Source organism: Artemia sp. Qi Xiang Cuo, chromosome 3 (assembly GCF_049724085.1).
Source record: "Artemia sp. Qi Xiang Cuo chromosome 3, ASM4972408v1, whole genome shotgun sequence".
NCBI lineage: Eukaryota > Metazoa > Arthropoda > Branchiopoda > Anostraca > Artemiidae > Artemia > Artemia sp. Qi Xiang Cuo.
The window spans coordinates 9,179,254-9,205,935 of NC_142796.1; the positions used below are offsets into that span (position 1 = coordinate 9,179,254).

The 26,682-nt window shown below is 35.7% G+C and overlaps 1 protein-coding gene and 1 long non-coding RNA gene across 2 annotated transcripts in view; one reads left to right on the top strand and one right to left on the bottom strand.

Moving 5' to 3' along the window:
* The window catches only part of LOC148953732 (uncharacterized), a 387,433-nt gene that overhangs the window by 78,268 nt on the left and 282,483 nt on the right, over positions 1-26,682 (bottom strand). The gene's annotated exons all lie outside the window — the stretch shown is intronic.
* LOC148953733 (uncharacterized) lies at positions 10,990-26,623 on the top strand. Its single transcript, XR_016141548.1, has 3 exons — positions 10,990-11,126; positions 12,583-12,720; positions 26,489-26,623. It is a non-coding gene; the product is annotated as an uncharacterized LOC148953733 (long non-coding RNA).

The following is a 26,682-nucleotide window of genomic DNA, read 5'->3' on the forward strand; positions in this document are numbered from 1 at the left end:
AGTGAGAAAATTCCTGTTTTTTCATTCTCAGTGAGAAAACCATAAACCACGTGGTAATGTCACGAGTAGAAACCCCTTTTCTACTAACATGTTGAGTAAAGTCTAGTTAAATGCCTGCTGCATTTCTAGCAGTCAATTATCTTACAAAAACAGTTGGCAGTTAGAAGATTAGGAAAATTTTCCTGGGAGATATTTGTATTTCTAAGAACAAACTGAAACACCATCTTTGTACTGTACTGTTTTTCCTGAAGACTGTAAAGTATATTGAAGTTTTTGTTCATGCTTTAAACTGATCTTTCCCTTCAACAGTGTTTTTATTCATACTTCTATGTTTAAATATACTAAAAAGAAGAATTATGAAAATTAACCCTTTCAGACCCACCCTTTTAATGGTTAAATGTCATATTTATTTCACTAAGCAATTTATATTATTCAACATCATAGTTTATATTTTTATCTATTAATTTTGCTTTTCTGCTTATTAATTTAACCTGATTTTATGAAATTTAATTTCCATAAATCCTAATAAAACAAAATTATCTATTAGTATTATTAAGACCACTTCAATCTTTAGAAGTGTTTTTTTTTTTTTTTTTTTTTTTTTTTTTTTTTTTTTTACATAACAAAGTACCAGAAACGAATACGAATTATCAATTATGAAAAAATGAACAATTACGAAAAAACGAATAATCACAAAACGCTGAGTAAAACCCAGTTCAAGCCTACTAGGAATTTCAACAACACTTTAACCTGATTTAGCTTCGAAACACCAATATTTACTCCAAACTGAATTATATGCTGAAAAATATTGGTGCTTCTAAACTTCGAAATCTCATCTCATTTTGGGTACTTATGCATTATACAGTACTAACCGCTATAGACTTTACAAGGAAATCAGACAGGAAAGCAGACAAACGGGTATTTGCTTGATAAATGGTACGCAAAGCGTGATATGTTAATTGCGTTTACAATATTTAAACTGTTGTTTTTGGGGGTTTAGGGGGGGGAGGTACCTAGGTTACGTACTTAATATATGCTATGCTTTACTCCCCCCCCCCAAATGTGTAAACATATAGCCCAAATTTTTTTCTAAATTATTATAGACTCATCCTATTTTATTTTATTTCATTAGCATTAACCAAACTTGACTTCTTTCGTGGGTACCGCATAATGTTTAAGTATCTCTTTTTGTGTTAATTTATTAATCCCTTAGCCCCCTCGTTGGTGTGACTTTGCTTGAAAGGCATTACGTGTTTTATTTCGTCGTAAGTTCCATTAAATTTTGACTCATATGGGATCTTTATTGATTCTCCAGCCTCTGGCTTCGACACACTTTTTTCAAGAGTATGTATACCATGAGTGTTAAATTTATTTTAAACCCTGATTGTATAATATTGTGAAATGAATAACATTTTATAGATAAAGTTAATAGTGTAGTAGGGGTTTACAAAATATTACATAAAATTACAATTTTATAAACACGAAACTAATTTGAAACTTAGTTTTTTACATTCAGCGTATATAGTTCGTGTCGAATCAATGATCAATAAATCAACTTTGAACACTGGATAAGAAACAATTTTTGAATAGTTGCAAAGATTAGATGAACGGTAACTCTGAATTCTAGTCGCAACTAGCAATCTGTGAAAATCCTCATTTCCAGACAATAACTTTGGTGTTGCCAAAAGTTACGTTCACGTGCTATGCAGTTCAGTAATGGCATTTCTTACTTTTTTTGCGTTTAGCCCAAAATTAAAAATAAAATTTAGACAGTGCCATGCATTTCCTGATGTAGCTGAGCACTGTCTGACTTACCCTAACAACACGAGATGGCTGGTGATGGAGAGTGTGGCTTAATATCTTCTAGATTAATGTTGGTCGTTTAACCTTTATTTTTAATCTTTTATTGCAGATAATATACCATCTACTAATCCCCTTTACAATGCACTAATAAGCGATGATTTTAAATTACATGATGTGTTTCCTGTTTAAATTTTAACAGTGGTTTACCGACTTAATGTAGAGTTTCAGAGTGAAGAGGTTAAGTTCATTTACGTCTTAATAATATGTAAAACTGATTGAAGGAAATAATGTCAAATTTCAATTTCATCATTTAATGTCAAATTTCATCAAAGCAGATGTTTCGGCTCGCACTAGCCTATTTGCTATAGAAGTTACAAAGCCTAATAATCTGCAAAACTTCAAAGACATGTATTTCGTAGTGAAATTTGAAGCGCATACGTGATGGGAAATTGATTACATAATCTGCCGGTGAATTATTGATTATAACGGGAATTAAGAAACAATATGGCTTCTCTGATCTTTAGTGACAGAGATAAATTAATATTCTAATTTTAAATATGGCTTCTCCAATCTTTAGGGACAGAGATAAATTAATATTCTATTTTGAAATATGGCTTCTCTGGTCTTTAGGTCAGAGAGATAAATTGATATCCTATCAAAGCCATAATAGTGCAGCTAGGAACACCTTAGAGATGAAGATATTAACGTAGGATTTTTTTCCTGGGAAATTCAAATGTGACAGCGCAGGGATGTCAAAACAAAAGAACACGCAGAAATTACTTTTAAGGGATTATTTGGGCGAAACGGTTTGAGACATTTTAGAAGATGATTTAGGCGAAACAGTTTGAGGCATTTTAGAAGATGATTTGAGTGAAACTCCGTGGTCGTTATAATACACAAGCTCCATTTGAACAATGTTGTAAGGTCCCCTGACCCAACCCAAAGGGCCCCCCTACCCGAACCCCAAAGGGTCCCCTAACCCAACCACAAAGACCCCCCCCCCCCCCCGGGCCCTCAAAGACCCCCAAAGGGTCCCCTGGCTATTTTTTAATACTTTTTTTTGTGCATTTGAGACACAGAAGGGCCCCCAAAGGGCCCCCCTCCACACAACTTTTTGCCCCTTTTTTGTCCAACGTTTTGCCCAACTTTTTGGACTTGCAAATACCAACCCAGAAATACAAACAAATAGATTCAGACATACAAACAGAGAAAGACAGACATTTTAGAAATACAAACAAACAAAGACAAACACTTGAACTTGCAAACATCAGCCAAGACATACAAACAAATAGATTCAGACATATAAACAGAGAAAGACAGTCACTTTAGACATACAAACCAACAAAGACAAGCACTTGGACTTGGAAACACCAACCCAGATATACGAAAAAATAGATTCGGACATACAAACAGAGAAAGACAGACACTTTAGACATACACACCAACAAAGACAAACACTTGGACTTGCAAACACCAACCCAGACCACAGTTTATATAATTATCCAGTATGATCATTCCCTATCTCACCCATTATAAAAACCCGAACCGGGGTGTGAGTTCTCCGGAGAACGTTTTTGCAGATAGAAACATAAGCGGCATCAGATCTTTTCACGGGTAGACAAGTCAGATTTCTCTTGGACGCGAAACTTGGCTTCAACGTTGGAACACTAATTTTGAAGGAACTAATTTTAAATTAATTTATTCCAATACATACATGAAAATCGGTAAATAGTAGCGTAATGTTATTATTAGATGTTTTTAGGAATTAAAAATAGGTTTCGAAGTCTCAAGTTGGTTTCAAAGGTATTTTGAGGAAGTTTCTGCCAAAATACGTGATCCAGGGTAATTGGACTGCTGATGGCAGATCAAATGAGAGGAGCTGTTTTTACATGCCAATATATATATATATATATATATATATATATATATATATATATATATATATATATATATATATATATATATATATATATATATATATATATATATATATATATATATATATACACTACGAAAACTTTACGAAAAAGAAAGTTTTTTTAAAGAAAAGTAAAGGCCATATTAAACTTAAGATCAGTAGAAATAGAAGCCTACAATAATTCAAACTCAAAACGACCAGAAATTATTATTCAAGAATAAAAAAGGAAAGGAGAATAATTGGTATGGCGGTAACACAGCATATAAATTTATATGACTGTATATATAGTGGGCTGTAATAATGCAAAAGGTAAATATAACATTGGTTTAAGAATGGAAAGAAAGACAAAGAATAAATTTACGACGATAATCAAGTAAAAAATAAGTTATTTTAACAATGCCATAAAGCGATGACATTTGATTATGATATTTGGTGCTTCGCATTGATATTTATATAAACTGTTTTCAATTGATTTAAAACGAAAGTAGTCTTATCTAGAAAATAAATATCGTAGAAAATAAACATCACGACGTTAAAAAAAAATGATAAACTATCCAGTTGCGGATCCAGAGGGGGGGGAGGGTTACCCCCGTAAAGTAGTCTAAAGTAGTGTAATTTACCTAATTAACGCAAGTTTGCATTAATTAAACTTACTCCTAACGTAAGTTTGTCGGATCAACCTACTTTGCGCACCCCTCCCCTAAAAACATCCTGGATCCGCCCCTGAAACCATCACACATTTTCCACCAGTTATTAGAAGAAAAAAAATTCCTTATTTTAACAAATTTCATCAACCCCCCGCCTCCTGTTTTACAAAATCCTACATAGGCCAATCATTTGAGTCCACTGTATGTAAATAATAGATTAAGTCATAATTTGTATATAAATTAAGTCATACCTGTGAGATGGGACACTTTCAAATCGCTTGGCTGGCTCACCAAGTTTTTTTCTGCTTTCGCAATTACGAATAATGCACTTTGTAACCATTTCTCATTGAGTCAGTCAACACACTAAACCGCTAATGCAGAAAGAAGTAGGAGGAGCATTTTGTTTGCACCGTGAACAAAGACCAGAAATGATCTACGATAAGCTTACTGGATAATTATATAAACTGTGGCCCAGACATATAAACAAATAGATTCAGACATACAAACAGAGAAAGACAGATACTTAAAACATACAATCCAATAAAATCAAACACTTGGACTTGCAAACACCAGCCCAGACATACAAGCAAATAGATTCAGACATACAAACAGAGAAAGACATGCACTTTAGACATACAAATCAACAAAGATGAACACTTGGACTTGCAAACACCAACCCAGACATGCAAACAAATAGATTCAGACATACAAACAGAGAAAGACATGTACTTTAGACATACAAACCAACAAAGACAAACACTTGGACGTGCAAACACCAGCCCAGACATACAAACAAATAGATTCAGACATACAAACGAAGAAAGATAGGCACTTTAGACATACAAACCAACAAAGACAAACACTTGGACTTGCAAACACCAACCCAGACATGCAAACAAATAGATTCAGACATACAAACAGAGAAAGACAGGAACTTTAGACATACAAACCAACAAAAACAAACACTTGGTCATGCAAACACCAACCCAGACATACATACAAAAATGTTTCAAATATACAAACAGAGAAAGACAGGCACTTTAGACATACAAACCAACAAAGACAAACACTTGGACTTGTAAACACCAACCCAGACATACAAACAAATGGATTCAGACATACAAACAGAGAAAGACAGGCACTTTAGTCATACAAACCAACAAAGACAAACACTTGGACTTGCAAACACCAACTCTGAAATACAAACAAATAGATTCAGACATACAAATAGAGAAAGACAGGCACTTTAGACATACAAACCAACAAAGAAAAACACTTGGACTTGCAAACACCAACCCAGACAAACAAACAAATAGATTCAGACATACAAACAGAGAAAGACAGGCACTTTAGACATACAAACCAAGATAGACAGACGCTTGGACTTGCAAACACCAACCCCGACATACAAACAAATTGATTCAGACATACAAACAGAGAAAGACAGGCACTTTAGACATACAAACCAACAAAGACAAACACTTGGAAATGCAAATACCAACCCAGACATACAAACAAATAGATTCAGATATACAAACAGAGAAAGACATGCAGTTTAGACATACAAACCAACAAAAACAAACATTTGGACTTGCAAACACCAGTCCAGACATAAAAACAGAGAAAGACAGACACTTTAGACATACAAACCAACAAAGACAATCACTTGGAATTACAAACACCAACCCAGACATACAAACAAATATATTCATAAATACAATAAGACAAAGACAGACACTTTAGACATACGACCAAAGATATTCAGACATACAAACAGAGAAAGATAGGCACTTTAGACATAGACACCAACAAAGACAAACACTTGGACAAGCAAACAGCAACCCAGACATACCAACAATTAGATTGAGACCAACAAACAGAGAAAGACAGGCACTTTAGGCATACAAACCAAAAAAGACAAACACTTGGACTTGCAAACACCAACCCAGACATACAAACAAATAGATTCAGACATAAAAAAAGACAAAGACATGCACTTTAGACATACAAACCAACAAAGACAAACACTTGGACTTGCAAACACCAACCAAGGCAGACCAACAAATATATTCACACATACAAACATAGAAAGACATACTCTATAGACATAAAAACCAACAAAGACAAACACTTGGACTTGCAAAAACCAACCCAGACATACAAACAAATAGATTCAGACATACAAACAGAGAAAGACATGCACTTTAGACATACAAACCAACAAAGAAACAATTTTGGACTTGCAAACACCAACCCAGGCATACAAACAAATAGATTCAGACATATAAACAGAGAAAGACATTCACTTTAGACATACAAACCAACAAAGACAAATTCTTGGACTAGCAAACACCAACCCATACATACAAACAAATAGATTCAGACATACAAACAGATAAAGACAGGCACTTTAGACATACAAACCAACAAAGACAAACACTTTGACTTGCAAACACCAACGCAGACATACAAACAAATAGATTCAGACATACAAACAGAGAAAGACAGGCAATGGGACAAGCAAACACACGTCCAAACACACAAGCAAAAAGTGTGAGAGACACAAACTAAAACAAAGATTCAGACATACAAACAGAGAACGACAGGCACTTTAGACATATAATCCAACAAAGACAAACACTTGGACTTGCAAACACCAACCCAGACATATAAACAAATAGATTCAGACATACAAACCGAGAAAGACAGGCAGTGGAACAAGCAAACACACGCCTAAACACGCAAGCAAAAAGAGTGAGAGACACATACAAATACAAAGATTCAGCCATACAAACCGAGAAAAACAGGCACTTCAGACTTACAGACCAGCAAAGACAAACACTGGGACTTGCAAACACCAACCATGACACACAAACAAATAGATTCAGACATATAAACAGAGAAAGACAGTCACTTAAGACATACAAACCAACAACGACAAACACTTGGACTTTCAAAAACCAACGCAGACAAACAAAAAAATAAATTCAGACATACAAACAGAGAAAGACAGGCAAAGTGACAAGCAAACACAAGTCCAAACACACAAGCAAAAAGAGTGAGAGACATACAAATAAATAGATTCAGACATACAAACAGAGAAAGACAGGCACTTTAGACATACAAACCAACAAAGACAAACACTTGGACTTGCAAGCACCAACCCAGACGCACAAACAAATAGATTCAGACATACAAACAGAGAAAGACAGGCACTTTAGAAATACAAACCACCAAACCCAAACACTTGGACTTGCAAACACCAACCCAGACATCCGAACAAAAAGATTCAGACATGCGAACAGAGAAAGACAGGCAATGGGACAAGCAAACACACGTCCAAACACACAATCAAACAGAGTGAGAGACAAACAAATAAATAGATTCAGACATACAAACAGAGACAGACAGGCACTTTAGACATACAAACCAACAAAGAAAAACACTTGGACTTGCAAGCACCAACCCAGACTCACACAAAAATAGATTCAGACATACAAAAAGATAAAGACAGGCACTTTAGACATACAAACCAACAAACACAAACACTTGGACTTGCAAACACCAACCCAGACATACTAACAAACAGATTCAGACATACAAACAGAGAAAGACAGACACTTTAGACACACAAACCCACAAAGGCAAACACTTGGACTTGCAAACACCAAACCAGACATACAAACAAATAGATTCAAGCATACAAACAGAGAAAGACAGACACTTTATAGATACAAACCAACAAAGACAAACTCTTGGACTTGCAAACACCAACCCAGACATACAAACAAATAGATTTATACAAAAAAACAGAGACAGACAGGCACTTTAGAGATACAAACCAACAATGACTAACACTTGGTTTTGCAAACACCAACCCAGACATACAAATAAACAGATTCGGACATACAAACAGAGAAAGACAGACTTTAGACATACAAACCAACAAAGGCAAACACTTGGACTTCAGCAAAAATGTGGAATTTTGCATTATTGACAGAGTGGAAGGATTTAATTCGGAAAATCAATTTTACCTGAGGAGGGGGGTTTCCAGGAGTGAAATTTTCAGGGGGAAATTTTACCGATATTTTCCGAGGAGACGGAAAGGACAGAATTCGAACTTTAGCAAGTATTTGGGACGGGTATTACTTTTACATGAGGCGGGGGGTTTCCAGGAGTGAAATTTTCAGGGGAAACTTTACGGATTTTTTCCGAGGAGACGGAAAGGACAGAATTCGAACTTAAGCTTAAACAGCTAGGTGTTGAGGAGGGAGACAATAGATATAGAGGACAATACACAATGAAGCATCAAATACAAAATTCCACATTATTGCACGGAAATATCAAAACTATAGGTTAGGTTAGCCTACGTACGCGCGCGTACGTAGGCTAACCTAACCTAACCTATGGTTTTGGTATTAAAAAAATGGGGGGGGGGCCCAAAAAGCTGGAGGGAGGGGGTGGGGCCTTTTATGTCTCAAGCATGCAAAAAAGGTAAAAAAAAATGGGGGGGGGAGGGGCTTAAAAAGTTGGGGGGAGTGGGGGGCCTTGGGGGTTAGGGTAGGGGACCTTACAACACTGTTCAAATGGAACTTGTGTATTATAATGACCACAGAGTTTCATCCCAAATCATCTTCTAAAACGTCTCAAACTGTTTCACCAAAAAAATCCCTAAAATGCCGATTAATTTGTTTCGCCAAAATAATAACCTAAAAGTAATTGCTGCGTGTTCCTTTGTTGCGGCATCCCTGCGCTGTCACATTTGAAATTCCCAGGAAACCATTTCCCGCGTAAAATATATTCAATCTGTCTTGATCTCGTATGAACTTCTGAGAAAATATAAGCTGTTCCTAGTTACACTATTATGGCTTCGATAGAATATTAATATTTATCTCTCAGACATAAAGACCAGAGAAGCCATATTTAAAAATAAAATATTAATTTATCTCTCAGACCTTAAGACCAGAGAAGCCATATTTAAAAATAGAATAATAATTTATCTCTCTCAGACCTAAAGACCAAAGAAGCCATATTTAAAAATATAATATTAATTTATTTCTCAGACCTAAAGACCAGTGAAGCCATATTGTTTCTTAATTGCCCTAATGATACATTAGATTTCCCCGTCAGATTTCCATATGTCTACATCCAAGTTGTTGTTGAACTAATGTCTACATCCAGCAAGGGCGGATTTTGATGTAAGGGAAACCTTACGTAACTCTCTGATTGACCTAGAAAGAGACACATGATCCTGTCCCGTTAGAATCGATAATTCCCAGTCGACTATGCAAATCAATTTCCCAGGAAGTCTGTCCCCTTCGTGGATCAGTTACATTGTACCGTTTGTATTCAGTGCGCATGTGCAAATCTCGTTCTGTAGTCATTTGGTCCCACCAACTGATCTTCAAAATCTGAAAAAAATCTTGGTCCAGCAATTTGGAGCCATCATACTAAGAAAAAAAAATCTCAAAATTGCTTCTAGATTAGGGAATACTGATTGGACATGATTGTTAATTATTACCCTATAAAGATCCTGATGTATCAGGCTGTAATAATAATAATTTAATTATATCCCACTTTTATGCAAAACAAGCAAAATAAATTACACTAAAAAGGAAGAAAAATCAAATACACGGAAACAAAGATAAATTAAACCTTAATCACAAACAAAAACGCACGGATAATATTATGGTTTGGGCTTAGGGATACAAAGGAGTGCCTGGGGGGGGGGGTTACACAAACCACCTAAAAAAACGCATTCAAAATTTGTTTATATCCATTTTTGTTGCGTTTTTACGACTCAAAAAACATTTCGGATGGGGTTCAAACTCCCCTAACCCCCCCCCCTCTTGGTACGGCCTTGCCTCTAAACATTCAATATATTTTCAACATGTGAGAATTGAATCAGGCCCCTGTCTCTCCAACACCCTATCCTTCCAGCGCTAGCTTTTTCCAACTTGAATTATGAAAAGATTTTATTTCATATGATTAAAAGACTAAAGTGGATCATGATCTTAGATTTAAAGTCGATCAGTCTTTTTAAGGTCAATTAGGAATAGTAGACGCAATAACGTTTACTAATAAAGATCTATTAATGGAATTTATTTCTAATTTCTTCACAAGTAGAGGCCGAACGGTTAGGTGTCGTATCCTGTCATTGTATCTTCATTTTTGTCTTGTTTTGTGTTCAATTTGGTCAAATAATCTCATTGTCTTATTTCTTTTCTTTTTCTTCTCATTGTATTTTATTTCTTCTTTTTTTCTTCTTTTGGGTACAAATTAAGTTTTTTTCTTATTTTTACTTGCCTTTAAGAATGCAAATAGGAAGTTTTCAAGATTTTTAGATTATTTTGTCTAGTCATTACTAATGTCTAGTCAAGATACACTGGAATCTAATATAAGAACCGGTAATAATTATTTTCATAATTAACTAAATAGTGTATGAAAACAAAATCGTGGGATCATATTCACCTGTATCAGCCATGGTTTGGGGCTAGTATGCCTTTGTGCTTGTCTTTGGCAGGATACTGTAACAATCCAGCGACTATTATGGTCATATAGGATTCGAAATGGAATGATATCTATGACTAGACATCTGACTCTTTGTTTTACTTATTTAGGAAGAAAAGCATCGAAGAGATCGAAAATTATCCAATAGTTTTGAAGTGAATGTAGCTGATGTGCCACCGAAATTCCACCCGCGAAAAAAACGCAAAGCATCTATTGATGCCTTATTTAAATTGACAGAATCCAATAAGGTGAGTTTTTCTTTTTATACATATAAAAAATCTCTTAATGCGTATACATCATACACGAATAAATAGTATTGGGGACTAAAATGCACTCATTGGAGTATCTGGGGTGACAGGGGAAGCGGTCGGATGCATTATCGAAAAAGCATAGATTTGGAAGACACGATTTCTTACGACAAATTTATGAACACGTAAGTATCGATGGTTCAGTCGTAGAATGCTTGCCTGCCACGCGGGCGGGCCGGGTTCGATTCCCGGTCGTTGCAATACTTTTACAATAGCAGTTTAAATCTATGTAAGTACAAAGTTAATATTTTGAAAGACAGGCAATGGGACAAGCAAACACACGTCCAAACACACAAGCAAAAAGAGTGAGAGACACATACAAATACAAAGATTCAGACCTACAAACATAAAAAGACAGGCACATTAGACACACAAACCAACAAAGACAAACACTTGGAATCGCAAATACCAACCAAGACACACAAACAAATAGATTCAGACATATAAACAGAGAAAGACAGGCACTTTAGACATACAACCCAACAAAGAAAAACACTTGGACTTGCAAACACCAACTCAGACATACAAAAAAATAGATTCATACATACAAACAGAGAAAGACAGGCACTTTAGACATACAAAACAACAAAGACAAACACTTAGACTTGCAAACACCAACCCGGACATACAAAAAAATAAATTCAGACATACAAACAGAGAAAGACAGGCAAAGGGACAATCAAACACGTCCAAACACACAAGCAAAAAAAGGGATAGAGACAAACAAATACAAAGATTCAGACAAACAAACAGAGAAAGACAGGCACTTTAGACATACAAACCAACAAAAACAAACACTTGGACTTGCAAACACCAACCCAGACATACGAACAAACAGATTCAGACATGCGAACAGAGAAAGACAGGCAATGAGACAAGCAAACACACGTCCATACACACAATCAAAAAAAAGAATGAGAGACACATACAAATCAACAAAGACAAACACTTGGACTTGCAAACACCAACCCAGACATACAAACAAATAGATTCAGACATACAAATAGAGAAAGACAAACACTTTAGATAGACAAACCAATGAAGACACACACTTGGACTTGCAAACACCAAGCCAGACATACAAACACATAGATTCAGACATACAAACAGAGAAAGACAGACACTTTAGACACACAAACCCACAAAGGCAAACACTTGGACTTGCAAACACCAAACCAGACATACAAACAAATAGATTCGAACATACAAACAGAGAAAGACAGACACTTTATAGATACAAACCACCAAGGACAAACACTTAGACTTGCAAACACCAACCCAGACATACAAACAAATAGATTCAGACATACAAACATACGACTATTATGGTCATATAGGATTCGAAATGGAATGATATTTATGACTAGACATCTGACTCTTTGTTTTACTTATTTAGGAAGAAAAGCATCGAAGAGATCGAAAATTATCCAATAGTTTTGAAGTGAATGTAGCTGATGTGCCACCGAAATTCCACCCGCGAAAAAAACGCAAAGCATCTATTGATGCCTTATTTAAATTGACAGAATCCAATAAGGTGAATTTTTCTTTTTATACTTATAAAAAATCTCTTTATGCGTATACATCATACACGATTAAATACTATTGGGGACTAAAATGCACTCATTGGAGTATCTGGGGTGACAGGGGAAGCGGTCGGATGCATTATCGAAAAAGCATAGATTTGGAAGACACGATTTCTTACGACAAATTTATGAACACGTAAGTATCGATGGTTCAGTTGTAGAATGCTTGCCTGCCACGCGGGCGGGCCGGGTTCGATTCCGGGTCGTTGCAATACTTTTACAATAGCAGTTTAAATCTATGTAAGTACAAAGTTAATATTTTGAAAGACAGGCAATGGGACAAGCAAACACACGTCCAAACACACAAGCAAAAAGAGTGAGGGACACATACAAATATTAAATACAAAGTTAATATTTTTACAAGACAAAGTTTAAATCTATGTAAGTACAAAGTTAGTATTTTGACGTTAAAATCATTAGGTGTTTTTAAATATTAAGATTGTCATAAATGGTTAATGCCAAAAAATAGAATCTGCAAGTAAACAATCAGAAAAAAAGGATTTAATCCTTACCATTGCTTATTTACCAATCCTACAGTTTCTTTTAAGATGATAAAAATTGATGGGTTTAGCCATGAATATAGTTACTTAGCTACGTTTTCATCAATCATGTGGAACGGATAGCAGCAATCTTGCCCGGTTTCTTTATTCTCGGTGCTTTAGTGCTTACAGTATTAGATTTTGTTTAAATGCGAGTATTCTTTTTGTTATCTTGTATAGCGTTTTTTGTGTGTTTTTTCTTTAAATGTTTGTTTAAGCTAGTTTTTGTATGTGTGTGTTGACAACAGCTTCCAGATGTAAAACCGAGATATTCAGCCTTTTATTATTAAATTCCTGAGAGTCAAATTTCTTCGATTCTAACTTAATTTTTATGCCCTTTCTGAGATTTATAACCTAACTTGTCACCATCAAACCTTGCATAAGACTGACAAAGCTGACTGGCTAACTTGACTGAATCCAAGCTACGAGAGATCGCAGAATTTAAAGGATGTGCAAAGTGGTGTTTAACAGCTTCATTGGTGTCTAAAAATTACATTTTGTCCTATGAATGTTGTTCAAAATCTCATTCAGGGGTCTGTGATGGATGTGCTTCTAAATTGATTTTGTTATGAATTTGTCCAACTACTTTGAAGCTGAAAACATTCCGACTATTGATGGTTCTGTCGTCGCTTATGTTGAATGAAGCTAAAGCAAAGCAAGAGTTCAAGTTTTGTATTTGTTTTTGGAATTCTTTTGGGCAAGTGATGTCCTATAACAGGCCAGGTGAATTTATTTGGTAATTGTGGAAGTGGCAATCCAATTCGACCAAGCAAGCACCAACCTCCAAATAAATGAGTTTTGTTGCCTACTTTTCAAGTGGGAAAATGGAGGGCTCAACAGTGAAAACATAACGTTCAAGAGTCCAATGACTTGTAATTAATGCTTGCGTAGTTGACCGTATCTTTGTAGGGTTTTAATAGGTTTTGCGCCACAGTTTATTGGCGTCAAAGATTGTGATGGTGTCGTTTTTTTTTAGTAATATTTATTTATTCTTAACATTAATTTTTTACTCATTCTGATTATCACAGCCACTTGTCTTCTAACAGCAAAATTTGTTGTCCTCTATTACCGTTTTTGACACTTTCTGATACTCGCTTTGACGTTTCTGCAAACCCTACAATTCTTTGTTCTTCACTTTCATTTATGACACGTTCTGATTCCCGCAGATGCTGGTACTTCCTGATGTCGCTTATCTTCTAACTGCATATTTCTTTGTTCTCGCTGTTGTATATCTTCTAATCACATATTTCTGTGTTCTTTATTTTCATTTTTAATTCGTTCTGATCATTATAGTAGCATGTCTTGTAACCGTATATTTTTTTTGTTCTACACTTTCGTTTTTTCGTCACTGTAATTATTGCTGCCACTTATCTCTAACCTCATATTTCTTTATTCTTTGTTTTTGTTTATCATTGCTTGAAAAGTCTTTTCAATGCCCTTTGCCTTATCTGCTTGGATTGATCTTGTCGCTTTTGATGGTCTAGGTTGTTCATTTTCCCCGTAAATTTACATTTTTCAGGTTATTTTCTTGATGTTTTCTTATTTGACGATCTAGTTTGTTCATTTTGAGCTTTCGTTTTTGTCCTGTTTTGTCCTTTTTTTTTTAGAATAGAATAGAATAAGGCTTTATTTTTAAAACTGTTCAAAAGCGATAGATCGCCGAATTTAACTTCGTGTCATACAGAAGAAAAAAAGGAAGTAAACAACAACCATCACAAGCACTTCAATGAAATTAGGATTAGGGACAACAAAAAATTAAGAAATATAAACCGACAAAATACAGACAAATAGAAATTAAACAATATTAAAGTAACTAAAATAATGTCATATAAAATTTAGTCATAAAACGTCATAAAATAAAATAGGTCAATAAAAAAAAGCCAAAAAAACAAGAATGTCAAAAGAGTAAAAAAAAGGATTCATTAAAAGGGAGTGGAATTGTTGAGGGGGTTTGGGAATAGTTGTTATAATATGTCTTACTGCATTTTTTTTTTATTCTTTAAGTGGTCTATAATGGAGATGGGATTTTTTGCCTCTCTCGGGAGATGCTTCTATTCAAGATAATGGAGTAGCAGGAAAGGGTCCTCAGTTCGGATGTTGGTTCTCGCATTACCACCAAAACGGAGGTACGGATCGTGTCGTCTATTTTCCAGGGTTTTGATTATAAACTTTTGTAAGAAGTAGGAGTAAGGCAACTTCCCTTCCCGTGCGATTATTTTTAAAGCCCTTTTCTGAACGGATTCCAACCTTTTAGTTTGATTTTGATTTAATGAGAAGTTAGGTTTTTCACTATTCTGTCATACATATGTACTAGATAGTGGGACGTTGGCACTTTTGGGACGTTTCCAAATTGTCGGATTTCAATACGTTCTGCAACTGAGACCCGAGTCAGTCAGATATAAATGATTCATATAGCTTTGATAAAGGTGGTGTTAATGTTATTGGTCTAACTTTGTAAAAATCAACCACAGCACCTTTTTTAGGAACTGGAGTTACATAACCTTGTTTCCAAAGAACTGGGAATTCGCCTGTTTTTGTGATCTTGTTGAAAATATCTACCAGTGGCTCTGAAATTTCATCGAAGAAAGCATTAACGAGTGCGATCGGAATATATAGGGGGCAGATACTGGTTCTTTTTAATTTTTGGATTTGATTTGTAATCTCAGATTTTGTGATTATTGGTAAATTATCTTCAGAGGTTTGGGAGGAAATTCTTTCCGGATTCAGGAATAGGTAATGTTGGGAAATCAAACTAAGGTGGCGGTTTAAGTCGTTCGTGTTTTTTATAGGAGGCTCATTTAGGTTAAAGTTTAGTTGTTTAGGTTCTTTGCCACAAAAAGTTTTATTTCCTCATACCATTTTTTTTTAATTGGTACTGTATAAGTGATTTATTTTGCTTTTTTAGAAATTTGATGCAGCCCTACGAAGTTGATTCGTTAAATTTTTCCTTAATTTGTTGGCCTCTAGAATTTTTCCTTCTTTAAGGCATTTAATTTTTTCCAGAATTAATTTTTTAAGGTTATGATTTAAGAACGGTTTGTTGGTAGAACACTTTTTGGTCTTTTTTTACCGGGAATAGTATAATGTAGTGTTTAGTTAGGAGTCCATGGAGCCGTAAGACTTTGTCAGTAACATCTTCTGCATTTATAATTTTGGTCCAAGTTTCGCTTGCTATCCAATTTCCGAATTCCAATAAGCCTTTATTTGTTACTGGTCTGGAGAAAATTTCGGTAACCTTATAATTGTGTTTGGCCTCAAACTCTAGGATAATTTTAATTGAATAATGGTAGCTACCACCGAGTGCAGGTAGGAGAGTAGGGTTTTTTATAGTATTGTTTTATATTAGTGTAAATAACATCTAGGTGGGTGCCTCCCTTTGTCGTTCGGAAATCTCCCATTTGTTTGAGATTAAAATTACGGCAAGTTGAGTCTAAAGATAAATCGTTTTTATCCCCTAATAAAAAGATTCCGGCGTAAGGATATTTTAAATGAATTCGATCAATGCTGCCATTTAGTTTTTCGGTGAAATTCTGTTTTGATTGTAGGTTTTGATTGGGAGCGAAATAGAAAAGTCCAACCATAATAATATTTAATGGACGGGGCAAAACCTTGGGTCTAATACATATCCAAAGAATTTCTTCAAACTCATTGAAATCTGGTGTAGGAATTGGTCTTGGGCATAAATATTCTCTAACGAACAGCAGAACACCGCCCCCTTTTTCCCCAGAGGATGGTCATGGGGCCTTAATTTGATAAATTTATGGTAGCCATTTAAATTGAGTAAAAATGGATTTTGGTTATGCACCTCCGTGATGGGAATATTGTTGAGATCCAATAGTCCTGCAGTTATGCTTACTTCCTTAAGTTTGTCAAAGTTCCAGATTTCGTTATTACTTAGATAAATTTTTGGGAAATTGTAACGTGAAGCGTCACAATATTTTTCATATGACTTAGATTTATTATCTTGAAGGTTGGGTGTTGTGGGTAGTGGAGTCTGGATTTTTATTTTCTGTAAGGGTGGGACAGTTTTGGGGGGTGGGAAAATTGGTATAGTAAGACAATTTGTATTTGCTTCCAAATAATTCACACCTGGGTAATTCTTATGTGATGAGGGTTGGGTGGTCTCTAGGGGAGTGGTGTGTTCCTGTGGATAAATTGGGGGGTGACTAGGGGGACATCGAGAGGGAATGGATCTTTTTGAAACGGTGAGTTTGATTTGTAGACATAGGCTGTCCATGGGAGGAGGTTCGGTCTAAAGAGTGGACTTTCTTTGCGAGGGATGAAACATGGGTTAGTGATTGACGTCGAAAGTCTTTGAAGGGAGGAACTATAATTTGGCGTGGAGAATTCGGCGTTGGCAGAGAAAAAAGTGTTGTTTTTTTCGGTATTTTTGGGGAAAACTTGGGGCTAAAAAACGGGGACTCTGATGCGAGGGAGATTTACGGATGTGTAAGAATAAACACTTAAGACTAAAACACACTCCTCTGTTATCTTTTTGGCAGGGTCTACGGTGGGGAAGATTACAGTTCGGGATTTAACAGGAACCTGAATTTAAAAAATGTATACACGAATGGACAAACCTACAAGAAAAGCCTCTATTACACTTATTATTCAGATGAAATTTACAAGCGGCATTCCTTACTTCGGAATTGTCGCTAACCTTGTCAAAATTACTGGAATATTTGTAAACACAGCTGTTAACACTAGTCATCTTAGTCATCATTATAAAAAGCGCATACGTGATGGGAAATTGATTACATAATCTGCCGGTGAATTATTGATTTTAACGGGAATTAAGAAACAATATGGCTTCTCTGATCTTTAGTGACAGAGATAAATTAATATTCTAATTTTAAATATGGCTTCTCCAATCTTTAGGGACAGAGATAAATTAATATTCAATTTTGAAATATGGCTTCTCTGGTCTTTAGATCAGAGAGATAAATTGATATTCTATCGAAGACATAATAGTGTAGCTATGAACACCTTAGAGATGAAGAGATTAACGCGGGAATTTTTTCATGTGAATTTCAAACGTGACAGCGCAGGGATGTCAAAACAAAAGAACACGCAGAAATTACTTTTAAGGGATTATTTGGGCGAAACGGTTTGAGACATTTTAGAAGATGATTTAGGCGAAACAGTTTGATGCATTTTAGAAGAGGATTTGAGTGAAACTTGGTGGTCGTTATAATACACAAGCTCCATTTGAACAGTGTTGTATGGTCCCTTACTCCAACCCAAAGGGCCCCCTTACCCCAACCCCAAAGGGTCCCCTAACCCAACCCCAAACCCCCCCCCCACCCCCGGGCCCTCAAAGACCCCCAAAGGGCCCCATGTCCATTTTTTAATACTTTTTTTGTGCATTTGAGACACAGAAGGGCCCCCAAAGGGCCCCCCCCCACCACACAACTTTTTGCCCCTTTTCTGTCCAACGTTTTGCCCAACTTTTTGGACTTGCAAATACCAACCCAGACATACAAACAAATAGCTTCAGACATACAAACAGAGAAAGACAGACATTTTAGAAATACAAACAAACAAAGACAAACACTTGAACTTGCAAACATCAGCCAAGACATACAAACAAATAGATTCAGACATACAAACAGAGAAAGACAGGCACTTTAGACATACAAACCAACAAAGACAAGCACTTGGACTTGGAAACACCAACCCAGATATACGAACAAATAGATTCGGACATACAAACAGAGAAAGACAGACACTTTAGACATACACACCAACAAAGACAAACACTTGGACTTGCAAACACCAACCCAGACCACAGTTTATATAATTATCCAGTATGATCATTCCCTATCTCACCCATTATAAAAACCCGAACCGGGGTGTGAGTTCTCCGGAGAACGTTTTTGCAGATAGAAACATAAGCGGCATCAGATCTTTTCACGGGTAGACAAGTCAGATTTCTCTCGGACGCGAAACTTGGCTTCAACGTTGGAACACTAATTTTGAAGGAACTAATTTTAAATTAATTTATTCCAATACATACATGAAAATCGGTAATTAGTAGCGCAATGTTATTATTAGATGTTTTTAGGAATTAAAAATAGGTTTCAAAGTCTCGAGTTGGTTTTAAAGACATTTTGAGAAAGTTTCTGCCAAAATACGTGTTCCAGGGTAATTGGACTGCTGATTGCAGATAAAATGAGAGGAGCTATTTGTACGCGCCGATATAAATATATATATATATATATATATATATATATATATATATATATATATAAATATATATATATATATATATATATACACTACGAAAACTTCACTAAAAAGAAAGTTTTTTTTAAGAAAAGTGAAGGCCATATTAAACTTAAGATCAGTAGAAATAGAAGCCTACAATAATTCAAACTCAAAACGACCAGAAATTATTATTCAAGAATAAAAAAGGAAAAGAGAAAAATTGGTATGGTGGTAACACTGCATATAAATTCATATGAATATATATATAGTGGGCTGTAATAATACAAAAGATAAATATAATATTGGTTTAAGAATGGAAAGAAAGACAAAGAATAAATTTACGACGATAATCAAGTAAAAAATAAGTTATTTGAACAATGCCATAAAGCGATGACATTTGAAAAATTTTTGGACTTGCAAACACCAAACCAGACATAAAAACAAATAGATTCAGACATACAAACAGAGAAAGACAGGCACTTTAGACATACAAACCAAAAAAGACAAATTCTTGGACTCGCAAACACCAACCCAAACATACAAACAAATAGATTCAGACATACAAACAGAGAAAGACAGGCAATGGGACGAGCAAACACACTTCCAAACACACAATCAAAAAGAGTTAGAGACACAAACAAATAAATATATTCAGACATACAAAAAGAGAACGACAGGCACTTTAGACATACAATCCAACAAAGACAAACACTTGGACTTGCAAACACCAACCCAGACATATAAACAAATAGATTCAGACATACAAACAGACAAAGACAGGCAATGGGACGAGCAAACACACTTCCAAACACACAAGCAAAAAGAGTGGGAGACACATACAAACACATAGATTCAGACATACAAAAAGAGAAAAACAGGCACATTAGACATACAAACCAACAAAGACAATCACTTGGACTTGCAAACACCAACCTAGACACACAAACAAATAGATTCAGACATACAAACAGAGAAAGACAGGCCCTTTAGACATACATACCAACAAAGACAAAAGCTTGGACTTGCAAACACCAACACAGACATACAAAAAAATAGATTCAGACATACAAACAGAGAAAGACAGGCACTTTAGACATTAAAAACAACAAAGACAAACACTTGGACTTGCAAACACCAACCCAGACATACAAAAAATAAATTCAGACATACAAACAGAGAAAGACAGGCAATGGGACAAGCAAACACGTCCAAACACACAAGCAAAAATAGTGAGAGACACATACAAATACAAAGATTCAGACGTACAAACAGAGAAAGACAGGCACTTTAGACATACAAACCAACAAAAGACAAACACTTGGACTTGCAAACACCAACCCAGACACACAAACAAATAGATTCAGACATACAAACAGAGAAAGACAGGCACTTTAGGCATACAAACCAACAAACACAAACACTTGGACTTGCAAACACCAACCCAGACATACGAACAAACAGATTCAGACATGCGAACGGAAAAAGACAGGCAATGAGACAAGAAAACACACGTCCACACACACAATCAAAAAGAGTGAGAGACACATACAAATACAAAGATTCAGACTTACAAACAGAGAAAGACAGGCACTTTAGACATACAAATCAACAAAGACAAACACTAGGACTTGCAAACACAAACCCACACATACAAACAAATATATTCAGACATACAAACTGAGAAATACAAGCACTTTAGATATACAAACCAACGAAGACAAACACTTGGACTTGCAAACACCAACCCAGACATACAAACAAATAGATTCAGACATACAAACAGAGAAAGACAGACACTTTAGACACACAAACCCACAAAGTCAAACACTTGGACTTGCAAACACCAAACCAGACATACAAACAAATAGATTCAAACATACAAACAGAGAAAGACAGACACTTTATAGATACAAACCAACAAGGACAAACACTTGGACTTGCAAACACCAACCCAGACATACAAACAAATAGATTCAGACATACAAACACAGAAAGACAGGAACTTTAGACACACAAACCAACAAAGACAAACACTTGGTCTTGCAAACACCAACCCAGACATACAAATAAAGAGATTCGGACATAGAAACAGAGATAGACAGACTTTAGAGATACAAACCAACAAGGACAAACACTTGGACATGCAAACACCAACCCAGACATACAAACAAATAGATTCAGACATACAAACACAGAAAGACTGGCACTTTAGGAATACAAACCAAAAATACAAATACTTGGACTTGTAAACACCAACCCATACATACCAACAAATAGATTCAGACATACAAAAAGACAAAGACATGCACTTTAGACATACAAACCAACAAAGACAAACACTTGGACTTGCAAACACCAACCCAGACATACAAACAAATAGATTCAGACATACAAAAAGAGAAAGACAGTCACTTTAGACATAAAAACCAACAAAGACAAACACTTGGACTTGCAAACACCAACCCAGACACACAAACAAATAGATTCAGACATACAAACAGAGAAAGACAGACACTTTAGACATAAAAACCAACAAAGACAAACACTTGGACTTGAAAAAACCAACCCAGACATACAAACAAATAGATTCAGACATACAAACAGAGAAAGACATGCACTTTAGACATACAAACCAACAAAGAAAAATTTTTGGACTCACAAACACCAACCCAGGCATACAAACAAATAGATTCAGACATACAAACAGAGAAAGACATGCACTTTAGACATACAAACCAACAAAGACAAATTCTTGGACTTGCAAACACCAACCCAAACATACTAAAAAATAGATTCAGACATACAAAAAGAAAAAGACAGTCACTTTAGACATACAAACCAACAAAGACAAACACTTGGACTTGCAAACACCAACGCACACATACAAACAAATAGATTCAGACATACAAATAGAGAAAGACAGGAACTGGGACAAGCAAACACACTTCCAAACACACAAGCAAAAAGTGTGAGAGACACAAACAAATACAAAGATTCAGACATACAAACAGAGAACGACAGGCACTTTAGACATACAATCCAAAAAAGACAAACACTTGGACTTGCAAACACCAACGCAGACAGACAAACAAATAGATTCAGACATACAAACAGACAAATACAGGCAATGGGACGAGCAAACACACGTCCAAACACACAAGCAAAAAGTGTGGGAGACACATACAAATACAAAGATGCAGACATACAAACAGAGAACGACAGGCACTTTAGACATACAAACCAACAAAGACAAACACTTGGACTTGCAAACACCAACCCAGACACACAAACAAATATAATTAAACATACAAACAGAGAAAGACTGGCACTTTAGACATACAAACCAACAAAGACAATCACATGGACTTTCAAACACCAACCCAGACATACACACAAAAAGATTCAGACATACAAACAGAGAAAGACATGCACTTTAGACATACAAACAACAAAGACAAACACTTGGACTTGCAAACACCAACCCAGACATACAAAAAAATAAATTCAGACATACAAACAGAGAAAGACAGGCAATGGGACAAGCAAACACGTCCAAAAACACAAGCAAAAAAATTGAGAGACACAGACAAATACAAAGATTCAGACATACAAACAGAGAAAGACAGGCACTTTAGACATACAAACCAACAAAGACAAACACTTGGACTTGCAAACACCAACCCAGACACACACACAAATAGATTCAGACATACAAACAGAGAAAGACAGGCACTTTAGACATACAAACCAACAAACACAAACACTTGGACTTGCAAACACCAACCCAGACATACGAACAAACAGATTCAGACATGCGAACAGAGAAAGACAGGCAATGAGACAAGGAAACACACGTCCAAACACACAATCAAAAAGAGTGAGAGACACATACAAATACAAAGATTCAGACTTACAAACAGAGAAAGACAGGCACTTTAGACATACAAATCAACAAAGACAAACACTAGGACTTGCAAACACCAACCCAGACATACAAACAAATAGATTCAGACATACAAACAGAGAAAGACAGACACTTTAGACACACAAACCCACAAAGGCAAACACTTGGACTTGCAAACACCAAACCAGACATACAAACAAATAGATTCAAACATACAAACAGAGAAAGACAGACACTTTAGAGATACAAACCAACAATGACAAACACTTGGACTTGCAAACACCAACCCAGACATACAAACAAATAGATTCAGACATACAAACAGAGAAAGACAGGTACTTTAGACACACAAACCAACAAAAACAAACACTTGGACTTGCAAACACCAACCCAGACATACAAACAAATAGATTCAGACATAGAAACAGAGAAAGACAGACTTTAGACATACAAACCAACAAAGACAAACACTTGGACTTCAGCAAAAATGTGGAATTTTGCATTTTTGACAGAGTGGAAGGATTTAATTCGGGGATAAATTTTACCTGAGGAGGGGGGTTTCCAGGAGTGAAATTTTCAGGGGGAAATTTTACCGATTTTTTCCGAGGAGACGGACAGGACAGACTTCGAACTTTAGCACGTATTTGGTTCGGGTATAACTTGTACCTGAGGCGGGGGGGGTCCAGGGGTGAAATTTTCAGGGGGAAATTTTATCAACTTTTTTCGAGGAGACGGAACAGACAGAATTCAAACTTTAGCGTAAAGAGCTGGATGTTGAGGAGGGAGACAATAGATAGGGATGACAATACACAATTGAAGCATTAAATACAAAATTCCACATTATTGCACGAAAATACCAAAACCTTAGGTTCGGTCAGGGTAGCCTACGTATGCGCGCGTAGGTAGGCTAACCTAACCTATGGTTTTGGTATTAAAAAAAATGGGGGGGGGGGAGGGGCCCAAAAAGTTGGAGGGAGGGGGATGGGCCCTTTTATGTCTCAAGCGTGCAAAAAAAGTAAAAAAATGGGGGGAGGGGCTTAAGAAGTTCGGGGGAGTGGGGGGCCTTGGGGGTTAGGGTAGGGGACCTTGCAACACTGTTCAAATGGAAATTCTGTATTATAACGACCACAGAGTTTCACCCCAAAACATCTAAAATGTTTCAAACTGTTTCACCAAAAAATCACTAAAATGCCGATTAATTTGTTTCGCCAAAATAATAACCTAAAAGTAATTGCTGCGTGTTCCTTTGTTTCGACATCCCTGTGCTGTCATATTTGAAATTCCCAGAAAACCATTTCCCGCGTAAAATATATTCAATCTGTCTTGATCTCGTACGAATTTGTGAAAAAATCTAAGCTGTTCCTAGTTACACTATTATGGTTTCGATAGAATATTAATATTTATCTCTTAGACATAAAGACCAGAGAAGCCATATTTAAAAATAAAATATTAATTTATCTCTCAGATCTAAAGACCAGAGAAGCCATATTTAAAAATAAAATGTTAATTTATCTCTCAGACCTAAAGACCAGAGAAGCCATAATGTTTCTTTATCCCCTAATGATACATTAGAATTCCCCGTCAGATTTCCATATATCTACATCCAAGTTGTTGTTTAACTAATGTCTACGTCCAGCAAGGGCAGATTTTGATGTAAGGGAAACCTTACGTAACTCCCTGATTGACCTAGAAAGAGACACATGATCCTGTCCCGTTAGAATCGATAATTCCCAGTCGACTATGCAAATCAATTTCCCAGGAATTCTGTCCCCTTCGTGGATCAGTTACATTGTACCGTTAGTATTCAGTGCGCATGTGCAAATCTCGTTCTGTAGTCATTAGGTCCCTCCAACTGATCTTCAAAATCTGAAAAAAAATTTGATCCAGCAATTTGGAGCCATCATACTAAGAAAAAAAATCTCAAAATTGCTTCTAGATTAGGGAATACTGATTGGACATGATTGTTAATTATTACCCTATAAAGATCCTGATGTATCAGGCTGTAATAATAATAATTTAATTATATCCCACTTTTATACAAAACAAGCAAAATAAATTACACTAAAAAGGAAGAAAAATCAAATACACGGAAAGAAAGATAAATTAAACCTTAATCACAAACAAAAACGCACGGATAATATTATGGTTTGGGCTTAGGGATACAAAGGAGTGCCTGGGGGGGGGTTACACAAAGCACCTAAAAAAACGCATTCAAAATTTGTTTATATCCATTTTTGTTGCGTTTTTACGACTCAAAAAACATTTCGGATGGGGTTCAAACTCCCCTAACCCCCCCTCTTGGTACGGCCTTGCCTCTAAACCTCAATATATTTTCAATATGTGAGAATTGAATCAGGCCCCTGTCTCTCCAACACCCTATCCTTCCAGCGCTAGCTTTTTCCAACTTGAATTATGAAAAGATTTTATTTCATATGATTAAAAGACTAAAGTGGATCATGATCTTAGATTTAAAGTCGATCAGTCTTTTTAAGGTCAATTAGGAATAGTAGACGCACTAACGTTTACTAATAAAGATCTATTAGTGGAATTTATTTCTAATTTCTTCACAAGTAGAGGCCGAACGGTTAGGTGTCGTATCCTGTCATTGTATCTTCATTTTTGTCTTGTTTTGTGTTCAATTTGGTCAAATAATCTCATTGTCTTATTTCTTTTCTTTTTCTTCTCATTGTACTTTATTTCTTCTCTTTTTCTTCTTTTGGGTACAAATTAAGTTTTTTTTCTTTTTCTTACTTGCCTTTAAGAATGCAAATAGGAAGTTTTCAGGATTTTTAGATTCTGTTGTCTAGTCATTACTAGTGTCTAGTCAAGATACACTGGAATCTAATATAAGAACCGGTAATAATTATTTTCATAATTAACTAAATAGTGTATGAAAACAAAATCGTGGGATCATATTCACCTGTATCAGCCATGGTTTGGGGCTAGTATGCCTTTGTGCTTGTCTTTGGCAGTATACTGTAACAATCCAGCGACTATTATAGTCATATAGGATTCGATATGGAATGATATTTATGACTAGACATCTGACTCTTTGTTTTACTTATTTAGGAAGAAAAGCATCGAAGAGATCGAAAATTATCCAATAGTTTTGAAGTGAATGTAGCTGATGTGCCACCGAAATTCCACCCGCGAAAAAAACGCAAAGCATCTATTGATGCCTTATTTAAATTGACAAAACCCAATAAGGTGAGTTTTTCTTTTTATACATATAAAAAATCTCTTTATGCGTATACATCAGACAC